General features: G+C 38.0%; 1 protein-coding gene across 1 annotated transcript in view; it reads left to right on the top strand.

The window, feature by feature from the left end:
- Nucleotides 1-1,618: 1,618 nt before the first annotated feature.
- Nucleotides 1,619-10,742, top strand: part of LOC105224246 (disks large 1 tumor suppressor protein) — a 155,748-nt gene continuing 146,624 nt past the window's right edge. Inside the window, exon 1 of the mRNA XM_049456221.1 lies at nt 1,619-1,773. The gene's annotated coding sequence lies outside the window, so the exon portion shown is untranslated. The remainder of the gene's footprint in view (nt 1,774-10,742) is intronic.

Here is a 10,742-nt window from a genome sequence, read left to right as displayed (position 1 = left end):
CTGATGGCATACCTCTCTTTGACTTTTGAGGGCTATTATATAAATCGACCAATAAGGCATGATTTCAACAGCTGGTGGCAGCCATATTTATTTACGAATTCATGTAAAATTTTGTCAGTGTTTTCAGAAGGGTTGCCATTTCATGACATCACGTTTCATTTTGGAATAGCCCAGTATTATTACGCACATTCACATTATCTGTGGCAATTATAAAAGCTCTTCCCGCAAAACACGTTTAAGTCTACTTTTTGGCTTAGTAAACAAATAACATTTTTGCTATTGTGGTGAGTGAAATCTTCGTGAGGTTCAGGAAACCCAATTTCATTTAAAATTGATCGTTTGAAACGGATTGTGGTATGGCGATATCATTGGAACCTATTTCTTTCAAATTGAGACAGGAAATGCCGTTACCAACAAAAGCAAGCGTGACCGACTTTTTCAAACGGCCGCCAAGATCAGGTGATTTTATGGGAGTGTGTTAAATCGAAAATCAACCAGCAAAGCTCGAGGAGCACGAAGATAAAATTGAGCGCACTGTATTCAGCCGAAATGCTGCACCAAGTAATCCAAACTTGGCGTGAGCAGGACAGATATGCAAACGGAACCTGGTGGCCATTTCGCTGACATTTCAATTTCATTCAAATCATAAATGACCTAAAATTATTCGCCTAGCAAAAACAACATTTCACACATTTCGTTCAAATTTGAGTTTTGCCTCATTTTAACATCACGTGGTTTTTGTTGATGGGCCGTTTATATGAAACCAAATAGTTAGAAAACTTGGGTGGGAATTTAGCAAAGAAATATACAGCCAATCTACATATAGTATCTCCAACAATGGCAGTTAATAAATAATATAATATTATAATTTATTTTATGTGCAAAGTTTTTCAATAGTATTTACCGCATACGAATGTAACCGGGTTTTGAGCAGTTGGATTACATGGTTTGATGCTTTCTGGTCTCAAATTTTGTAAAATCATTTTTTATTTATAATTATTTAATAAGCAAATCTTCATTTGTATTTTTATATAAATATTCCTGCTACGTTCAGGTGTTGTAATAGTTATATTCCTATATAATATTATTTTAAATAGCAAACACACAGGCAGAACACTTGAATAGTCAATAAATAGAAATAATACAAAATTATTTGTTATTATTAATTCAATAATATTGGCAAACCACAGCAGCTGATATGTTAGTAAACAATGAACCACACCACTCTATTGAAAGTGGGCGCCTGACAGTTGATGTTGGTAATGCAGTGCGTTTTTTGTGTGCAGTATCGTTACAAATAACGCTACGGCAAGTGTTTGAGGAATACCTTATTGGTTGTTTTAAATGAATTATAAAAAAAATGTAAATTAAAAAATATTTTACGGCGATTTTTACTAGGCATATAAAATGCAACATGCTAATAGACAGATTTACTTTATTTTATTATTTTTACCTCTTTGCAGCCTTTCCAATTCGTTCTTCTCATTTCCGCTTTACGCTGCTTTGTCAACGGAACATACAAATTTCACCCCACGGGCTGAGTGTAAACCGTGACAGCGGGCAAAGTTGTGAGCGTTGGCAACACGGACGCATGTCGCTCGCTCGTTCGCCACTTCACTGTGTACATATTCAAAAAGTTTACCTTCATTCGAAGAGAAAATTCATAATCGACAGGATATCGCTCGAGTGAAGAGTGACAGGAAAATCTAATTGGAAAAAATTATATTGGAATTGATTATTAATAAATTGAAAATGCGATAGTGTGACGATAAGGTAATGAAAACTACTATAAAACGGTGAATTTGTTTAGTGTAAATAATTGTTTTGCGAAAGCAGGCAACCAATGCCAGAAATCGTGTAAAATCGTGTGCGGAAAAATGCTAAAAAAGTGCGTGAACAACGTGAAAATGCAAAGTAGAGAAGAAAAGAATATATGTTTTCGAAGTGCCGTAAGTGTTTGTGTGTGTATGTTTGTGAATGTAGCGTTCACCTTGACGTAGGAAGAACCCAAAAGGGCAGCGGACAGAGCGTGAAATGTTCGTATGTGCATACATAGTAAATACATATATATATGGATAAGTATGTACAAAAATATGTGTGCTAAAAATTATATGTACACATATAGATACGTTACACATTTTACCCTTACGCGCACTGCCAGCGAGGTTGCTTCATCGGCTAAGTGGGTTGTTGGTTAGACGGGCCGACGGGTGGGTTGCGAGCAGTGGCAGCAAAGCTTGAAAAAGTGCTTATAAAATATTTTGCGGAGGTTGCGCGGTATCTACTGGTTGGATATGCATTTGCAAGCGCGTGCTGGTGCCTGAGAGGATGTGATACGCGCTAAAAGGATGCACAAACGTTGATTATAAGACAGTGTGGCGGCGTAAGGTTGACACAAACGGCAACAGCAAGAGCGACGGCAACGCCGACGTGAACGTGTGCGTTAACGTAGTTCTTTTTTAGGGGTACAATGGCAACGTCGACAATGCCAACGACGTTGTCTGTGACTCTGACAGTGACGGCACTCGTTGAAGCAGTGATGAGAGATAACCGATTAAAGTTGCGATATCTGTGCAAAAAAAAAACAATAATAATATGTATGAATAAGAGAAAAAAACAGACAAGTGACAGTATTAAAAAAAACTAACAAGGGAAATGGAAAATTGTTAAGTGTAGCAGAAAGCGTAGAAAGCAAATTGATTGCGCAAAAATGCTGACAACATGAAAATGTTGTTTTCAGCAGAGTGACAGTTCGTTTAAGGGATTGTGAAAATGCAGTGAAAGTTAAAAGAAATAAAATAAATGATAAATGCATACAAGTAGCAGACTTTGCGAAGATATGGGGCAATTGTTACAATTAACAACTATACATGCTTTTGTTTTTATATAAATTGTATGTATGTAGTTACATGAGGATTCGTTCGCTCGGAAAAATCTTCTGCAGTCCGCTAAAGTGATTTTGAATTTGTGTGTCAAAAGTTTGACAAGTTCTACATCTTGTAGAATTTATATAGTATAGTGTAGTATTTGTTTTGGTAGATCTATATATGTAAAGATACACAATTATTTAGTATTCTTTACAATTTTTCGCTAATGACAATTCTACCATGGTGATACACAAACAGGAAAAAAAGAAAAAAGTTAACTTTTTGCCCGAAGATACATAAATATAATACGCTTCACAGGTGCATTTCTTATAACATAAAAGGGTATAAAAAGTGCTTTATCTTGATTGTGATCGATTTGCAAGGCAGCTACATAGTATATATTATAGTGGTGCGATCCAAACAATCTGTTTTCGTTTCCTTCAATAAAAATTTATGCAATTATTTGGTATAAAGAGGCAAAATTAAAGCCAACATTTTTACATATATATTTGAACAATTAGTTTAACGTGTTCCTTTCATGCAAAGCATGATTGCAATTAAAAATTATTTATTATAATTAATGTACAATATTTGTGAACAGATCCACCCATACATACATACAACCAATTAAAATTTTTTACTTGAAAACCCCATAAATGGTATTAAAACCGCAAAAAGTGCTTACAATACTTGTGCAAGAAATGCCTGTGCGGACATTACAGCAACAAGAACAAGACGCGCAAAAGATTTAGGCTCAAATAAAAATACTTTTATTTTAAGTGAAAATACAAGTGTATAGAAATTTACATATGTACATGTATGGTATTGTATAATGTATATGTAAGGAGCCTGCTCCATCTATACACATGTTTCTATAAATACAAGTAAAAGCCACCGAAAACTCTTGGATACACACAGACCCACCTGCCAACATTCGAACACACTCCTAATCATATGCATGTTTGTTTGTATTTATACATGAAAATATGTTAGTATGTATATACTATGAGTAAAAGCACCGACTGCCTCTTCAAATGCGTCCTCGCCACTGCACTTTGGCTGCGTATGTGTTGTATTTATAAACCCTGTAGGAAATGTAATGCTTCATAACAGTTTCTCAGACAATAGCAATAAAAAACTTTCTTATACAGGAGTAGAATTTTTAAAACCCAGAAGGAAACCAAGGAAACGTCGGAGGTCCTATAAAATATATTTATAAATGATAAGCGTAACGATTTGGGTTCATTAAGCCATGTCCGTTTGACTGTCTTTATATGTATATACGAACGAACTAGACCCTCAATTCTTGAGATCTCGAACGAAAAGAACGGTCGGACGCACATTTATTGGACCATTATAGCATCAAGTTCTTGTATATAAATCGTTTATTATTTGACAAGAAATCGTCACGAAATTTGGCATGTTTTTCAGATCGGACCACTATGACATATAGCTGCCAAAAAACTGAACGATCAAAACCAAGATAAAAATCTTCTTACATATATACTATAAAAAATGCACCAGTGAGAGCTTTAGCTTCGGTGCAATCGAAGTTAACGTTTGTACTTGTTTTATTTGATAACAGATAAGGATGAATTTTCACTCTTTCTACCCATCAGATCATATATGGTCTCGAGGAGATCAATAATAAATGCAATAATTGTATAAACCAGATATGTTTTTCACGCATGGGAATAGTTAAGCATATAATATGAACTCGTGCGCCCACTTAGTCAATAATTTTCCTACAGGGTGGTTATAAAAACCTCTACAAACACACAAATTCATGCATATATGCATCGTTTGGATCCCCACGCTCGCTCTACTCAAGCGCATACCTCTTACGCTGACGCTGACACTGATGCTGTTGTGGATATGTGTACTCCAACAACAACATTGAATACCTAAAGAGGGCGAACAGCTGCTAGGCGGGCTCAGGGTGGTATGAATTTTCATTAATTTTCCTTCTTTTTCAAAGCAGAATCGTTTTTGCCACTTCCCTCTCTGCTTTATTTACATACTTATTGGTCGTTTACTAATGTATTTGTTCGCCTGTTACTGTCACGGTTAACAGTGAACAGTGAACAGTTACAATCACACACTGCCAACAGCCAACATAAAGATATCAAAAACATAAACTGTATTCGCATATGACAAAAGCAGACGGCAGCGCATTGAAATGGTTGATGGTCCTCACTGAGGGATCCAATAAAGAACTTACAACAAAAACCAAAAGCAACAACAAGTATGTGTAACCAAACCATATCCGTTCTCCTTCGACACGACTGCCTTGGTTACTCACACCGACACTTTTACCAATGTATGTGTATGTAGGCGTTCGTCCCTGCGTGTGCGCGTGTGTTTCTACTTGCGACTTGTTGGCCACATTTTAGTGTCTTCAATTATTTGTGTTTGAATTTTTCGGCACAGCCCAAACTAAATAGAATTCTAGACCGCCCATTTGTGTTGGCTTTTCAAATTGTGGCCGCCTTGTCTTGTTTATTACCGTTTTAATGAGTTTGTGTCGCATTTGAATGCCAAGTGCGTCGCACAGGTGAGGGAATTGGGGCGATGGGGCCTGCAAAGGGCTGTAATGCTCTGTGTGTGTATTCTAGTTTGTGGTAGGGCTGCTGTCAAGGTCAGCCGAGCGTTTTGATGGCAAATTTATGTACATTTAAAGTCACGCTGTAAAGGCATTTAAGTGAGGTTATGTATATACTAATAACAGGGTAGTTTTTTACTACTTTTTATCGCCCAATATCTCAAAAGTTTCTTTTAAGGTCCACTGTTAGTGGACCAATTTTTAGATTTGGACAGTTTAGAATAATAATTTATTTATTTTAAGATTTTTAGACGTCTCCATTAATAATTACGGTGGACAGTTTCGGTACGCCTTACAGCGTTGGTTTACTATTTTTAAGAACCAATACCTTTACGAAATAGCGTAAAAAAATTTTCTTGTTTCTGTCCTCAGGCTTTATTATCGACAGTTTTTGACTACTCTATTCTTCTTTTTTATTGTCGTAGACATCGCTTACGCGGTTATAGCCGAGTTTGAACAGCGCGTCAGTTGTTCTTTCTTTTCGCTGTTTGGCGCCAATTGGAAATTCCAAGCGTAGCCAGGTCCTTCTCCATCTGGTCTTTCCAGCGAAGTGGAGGTCTTTCTCTTTCCCTGCTTTCCCCGGCGGGGAGAGTGTGCTTTACTTTTCAATTGCCTACTCAGTCCAAAGTAGCACTTGTTGGTAATAGTCGTTTTTTCGTTCTGTGTTGGATTTCGAGGCTGACGAAGTTGTTAGTGTTAATGCTGGTTCCAAGATAGACGAAATTATGCACGACTTCGAATTTATGACTGTCAACAGTGTCGTGGTCGCGAGTGCGACAACTGTTTGTTTGATGAGAGGAGATATTTCGTTTTGCCCTCGTACAGTACCAAACCTAGTCGTAGTCGGCTTGACTGAAACTACCATTCAGCAGGTTGGAGAAGTGTTCCTTCATAGTTTTAGTATGCTCTGGGCATCAGTCACTAGATCACCTCTGAAGGTTCTACAAGAGTACGCTCCGGTTTTGAAACCTTCTATTAGTAGCCATCGGCCAGCTTGCTAGCTCTGCGTACTCCCGCATTTCGAGCTCTGTCTTTTTTTGTCTGCAAACGCGTCTTGCTTCCCTCTTCAAGTCTCGATATCTATCCTATCCCACACGTGTTTCGGTCGATTGTAACGTTGCGATTTAGGCAGTCTGTTTTTATTATTGCTTCATTAAATACTCATTTGTCTTAGTATATATAACTTTGACATCTAACTTCCTTTCAACTGAAAAGTATAGTTAATCAAGGTCTCCCCAGTTTTGAAAATCAGAAATTTGGCAATGCGGTTTTTGGTAATTTCTGTGAAAAGATTCCTGTTTCATTAATTGTAGTTTAACAATCGCACCTTTTCCAATTTGACCTGGGAGATGACATTGTAACTGAACTATAATATTTTTTTTGTGATAATTTTCGGTTTGGCTCTTTTCGCTTTAGAACTTCTTCAAACTTTACAAGCAAAGTAGCTTACATTTTGAGATTTGAAAACCAGCAGAGGTTCTGCTAGTGTTATTTTAATATTTGTCATACGAAAAGACCGTTATTTTTTATAATTCAAAGCGCATACACATACGTATCTCAAATTTGTATGTTTTAAACAATTGCGAATGACGACAGCTTTCAGGACAACGTTGTCCGTTATTGTCGCACAGAAAACAAATATTTAGTAACCCCATTGTGAGGACGAAGACACAAAAAGCGACCCAAAACCCACACACCGAGTGCATACATTTAAAGAAAGCACAGAAAAAGGTACAGAAAACAAAAACAAAAAACAATGCGTTTAATAATTCAAATAATGAGTGGCAAGTTTGCACAAACGGCATAAGCCGGCAAGCAATATTTTTTCGAATCATCACCCTTTCCGCTCCAAAAAATGGCTCGGCAATGCAAAATAGTAAAGCAGCATGGAGCGCTGAGGCGAAAAAGAATAATATAATGTGCGCCTCGTGCTGCCGCCTGCCACCATCAGCACGTTGGCCACACGCCCCACCACACGCTCCCTCGCCACATATTGGCCACGCTCAGCCATATTGCCGCCACTTGCCGAGCGATTTTATTACCACACTGGCGGCAGTTCCTTAATAAGAAGCAAATTTGTTGGACTGCCGCTAAGGCAGGAGAAAGGAAGTGACAAGTGGAAATGGCTGGGTTTTGGTGTGGTCGGATGGCTTAGTCCGAACGCCGTCGGTAGTGTTAGAATAATGAAATGCCAACAGCGACAAGGCAATGAACCCCATCGCAGGGAGTGTGTGTGTGTTTGCTTTGGCGCATAAAAAGTAATCAACAAATACTACAACGCTGTTTGCTACGCGCCCATACACATACGCATGCCAGCTCAAACACACACATAAACACTTAAATACATTGACATATATCCTGTTCCATTTTATAAAATTAAGTGCACGATTGTGACCCGAAGTACGACGGATTGAGTGGGATTGATGGCAGAAGAATGTGGGTGAAATATTAGTAATAGCGGCCCTGGGTCTTGGGGGACATTTGACCGGGTTTGCTATGAGAATTTGTTTTTAGAGACTTTATATGTAAAATAACGTTTACTTCGGTTACACCGTAGCTCTAATACCCTAAAAAAATGTTTTCCATACAAAAACTTGACATTGACCGTTCCGTTTGTATGGTAGCTATATGCAATAGTCGTCCGATATCGACTGTTCGAACAAATAAGTTGTGGAGAAAAAGACGTGTGTTAAATTTCAGATCGATGTTTCACAAACTGAGGGACAAACGGACGATCTTTTCTTCTGTTTTCTTAAGTCTCCGCAATCGGTTTCTGAACTCTATAAAAAGCTTTATTTGGATAAAGCCATATTCAAAACTAAAATCTCGATACCAAGAACAAACGTTTCTAATAGAAATGCACCGAATAGTTTCTTCGTCGCTTTCGAACGCACAATCCACGACGTACGGGTTACGCACTCGACTCACTAAGCCACTATGAATTAGCGTAGCTCAGCCAAAGCTTTATTGTGGTCCTTTGATTGCTATTGTTTTTGCTATTGTTACTTTCGTTAGTAATTTGTCTGCATATTGGCGTTGGGGCCATTAGTTCCATCCACATTTCTTACACCGCTGTAGGCACGCTGTGCTTCTATTGTCGCCTCTGTTCACACTCCGCTCTCAGCTTTCCGCTGGCTTTTGCTAATAGTTTGTCATTTTCATTATTTCTATTGGCTTTTCATTTGATATTTTTGTTGTTCGTATCCTCGTGTGACTGCAAATTACGAAGACAAATGGCGAGTTGTTGTAAAAGGCTCGTCGGCAGGGTTAACGACCGGCTCGGTCTGATCGACCGTGCGGCGTCTGGTGGTGTCAATTATTATAACGGTATTTATAAACTATAATAGCATTCTATCGAAAATATTATTAAGTTTTTGAGGTTATGTTTGGATTTTCCTGTGTAAATGCGTAGTAAATTAACATCACTAAGTAAATATTGTTAATAGCAAAGGTTCGTACTGGTAATTTATGGGAATACTTTCAATGAGTTTTAAAAGTTTTAATAACGCGAGTAAATCCCAAACTTTCGACTGTTTATGAGTTGTTCACAGTTGAATCAAAAGCAAGTTTTGTTAATGGAAGGTAGTAAAAGCCAAACGCCTGCCGTTCTTCCTTTTCACTGCTTGGCGCCAATTGGAAATTCCAAGTGAAGTCAGGTCCTTTTTCAATTGGTCCTTCCAATGGAGTGGAGGTGTTCCTCTTCCTCTGCTTCCCCCGACTGGTACTGCGTCGAATACTTTCAGAGCTGGAGTGTTTTCATCCATTTGTTGGACATGGCCTAGCCAGCTTAGCCACTGTCTCTTAATTCGGTGAACTATGTCAAAGTTATCGTATATTTCGTACAGCTCATCGTTCATCAACTGCGGTATTCGCCGATGCCAAAGTGCAATCTTCCGCAGAATCTTTCTCTCGAAAATTCGTAACGCCTACTCACCAGATGTTGTCATCGTCCATGCTTCCGCACCATATACCACGACGGGGATGATGAGTGACTTGTAAAGTTTGGTCTTTGTTCTTCTCAATTGCCTACTCAATCCGAAGTAGCCCCTGTTAGCAAGAGTTATACTGTGTCGGAGTTCACGTCGCATACGTATGTATGCGTATTATCTTCCAAAATTCGGTTTTCGAGCTAAGGCCACCTTATGCTATTATATTTAGGCAAAATGTGATTTTGAGCTTTTTTTTTGGCATCAAAAAGTTCTATTTCAACAAGACCTTCTTGCTACTTCGAGTAATCATCTATGTTAGACTAATATGGGTTGACGCTTGAAAAAGTTATACCTAGTTGTTAATATTTCCCGACGACTACCTTTCCTTTTGGATTATTTCTCTTGATTTTCCTTAATTTCTTTCTTCAAAATTTGAGGGCAACTGTTTCCGTGAAGATTTTCATACATGTTATATTTTGCCTTGATCGGTAATAAGACTCTCTACCTAGTCTATTCGCAGGATTTTATCTTAACCTAACCTAACTTTCAACTAGAATAAGCTTTCGTAATCAAAAAATCTAGGCAACTTTAAGACAAGAGTAAAATTTGTGAAAACAAAAGAGCTCCTGTTACATCATCCGACAAATCAAACTTTTTATTATGTTCTTACTACTAACCTACCCAAACAGCTTCAAACTTTTGCAAATTCCCGCCTTCCGCCATTCTCATTTGCCCTTTGTCGGGCTTGCGGTCATTTCAATGCGAGCAGTATACGCACGCTCTCGAGCTCAGCTACAGCATATGTGTGTGTGTAGCGCTGCCTGCCTAACTGGGTCTGACACATTTCGCTCGTTGCAGCATCCCTAAAGCTTCGTTGTTCGTTCGTTACGACCATTCGCGTAAATTTAATCGATACGGAAAGTTTTTTTTCGTTTTTCTCTTACTTTTGTGTTTGTATGCGTTTGAGTGTGTATGTGCGCGTGTTAGGGAACTTTTATTAGCTTTGTGTGCCTCTAAAATTGCCGACAGTGCGGATACGTATCATTTAATTGTATATCGCAGCGATTTGTATCTTATCTCAGCTGAGGATTAGCGTAAAGAGCTGTGCGTAGAAAAATTAGAAAAGAGAGTGTGGTTGTCTAAAATAAAGGAAACTGCAAAAATAACTGTGTAATTTCTGAAAACATTGTGGAAATTTAATAAGTTTGTGACGTTTCAATTAGAGGTTTCATATAGTCTCATAAAGTTATAAGCTATAACCAACCGAAAACATAGCGTTGAGAATTGTAATTGCGTAAACTCATTTTTGAATGTAATCCAACAACAATTTTTTTAAACAAGTGT

The sequence above is a fragment of the Bactrocera dorsalis genome, chromosome 4 (assembly GCF_023373825.1).
Source record: "Bactrocera dorsalis isolate Fly_Bdor chromosome 4, ASM2337382v1, whole genome shotgun sequence".
Lineage (NCBI taxonomy): Eukaryota > Metazoa > Arthropoda > Insecta > Diptera > Tephritidae > Bactrocera > Bactrocera dorsalis.
The sequence above is the reverse complement of the archived record's forward strand: the minus strand, read 5'-3'. Positions and strand labels throughout refer to the sequence as shown.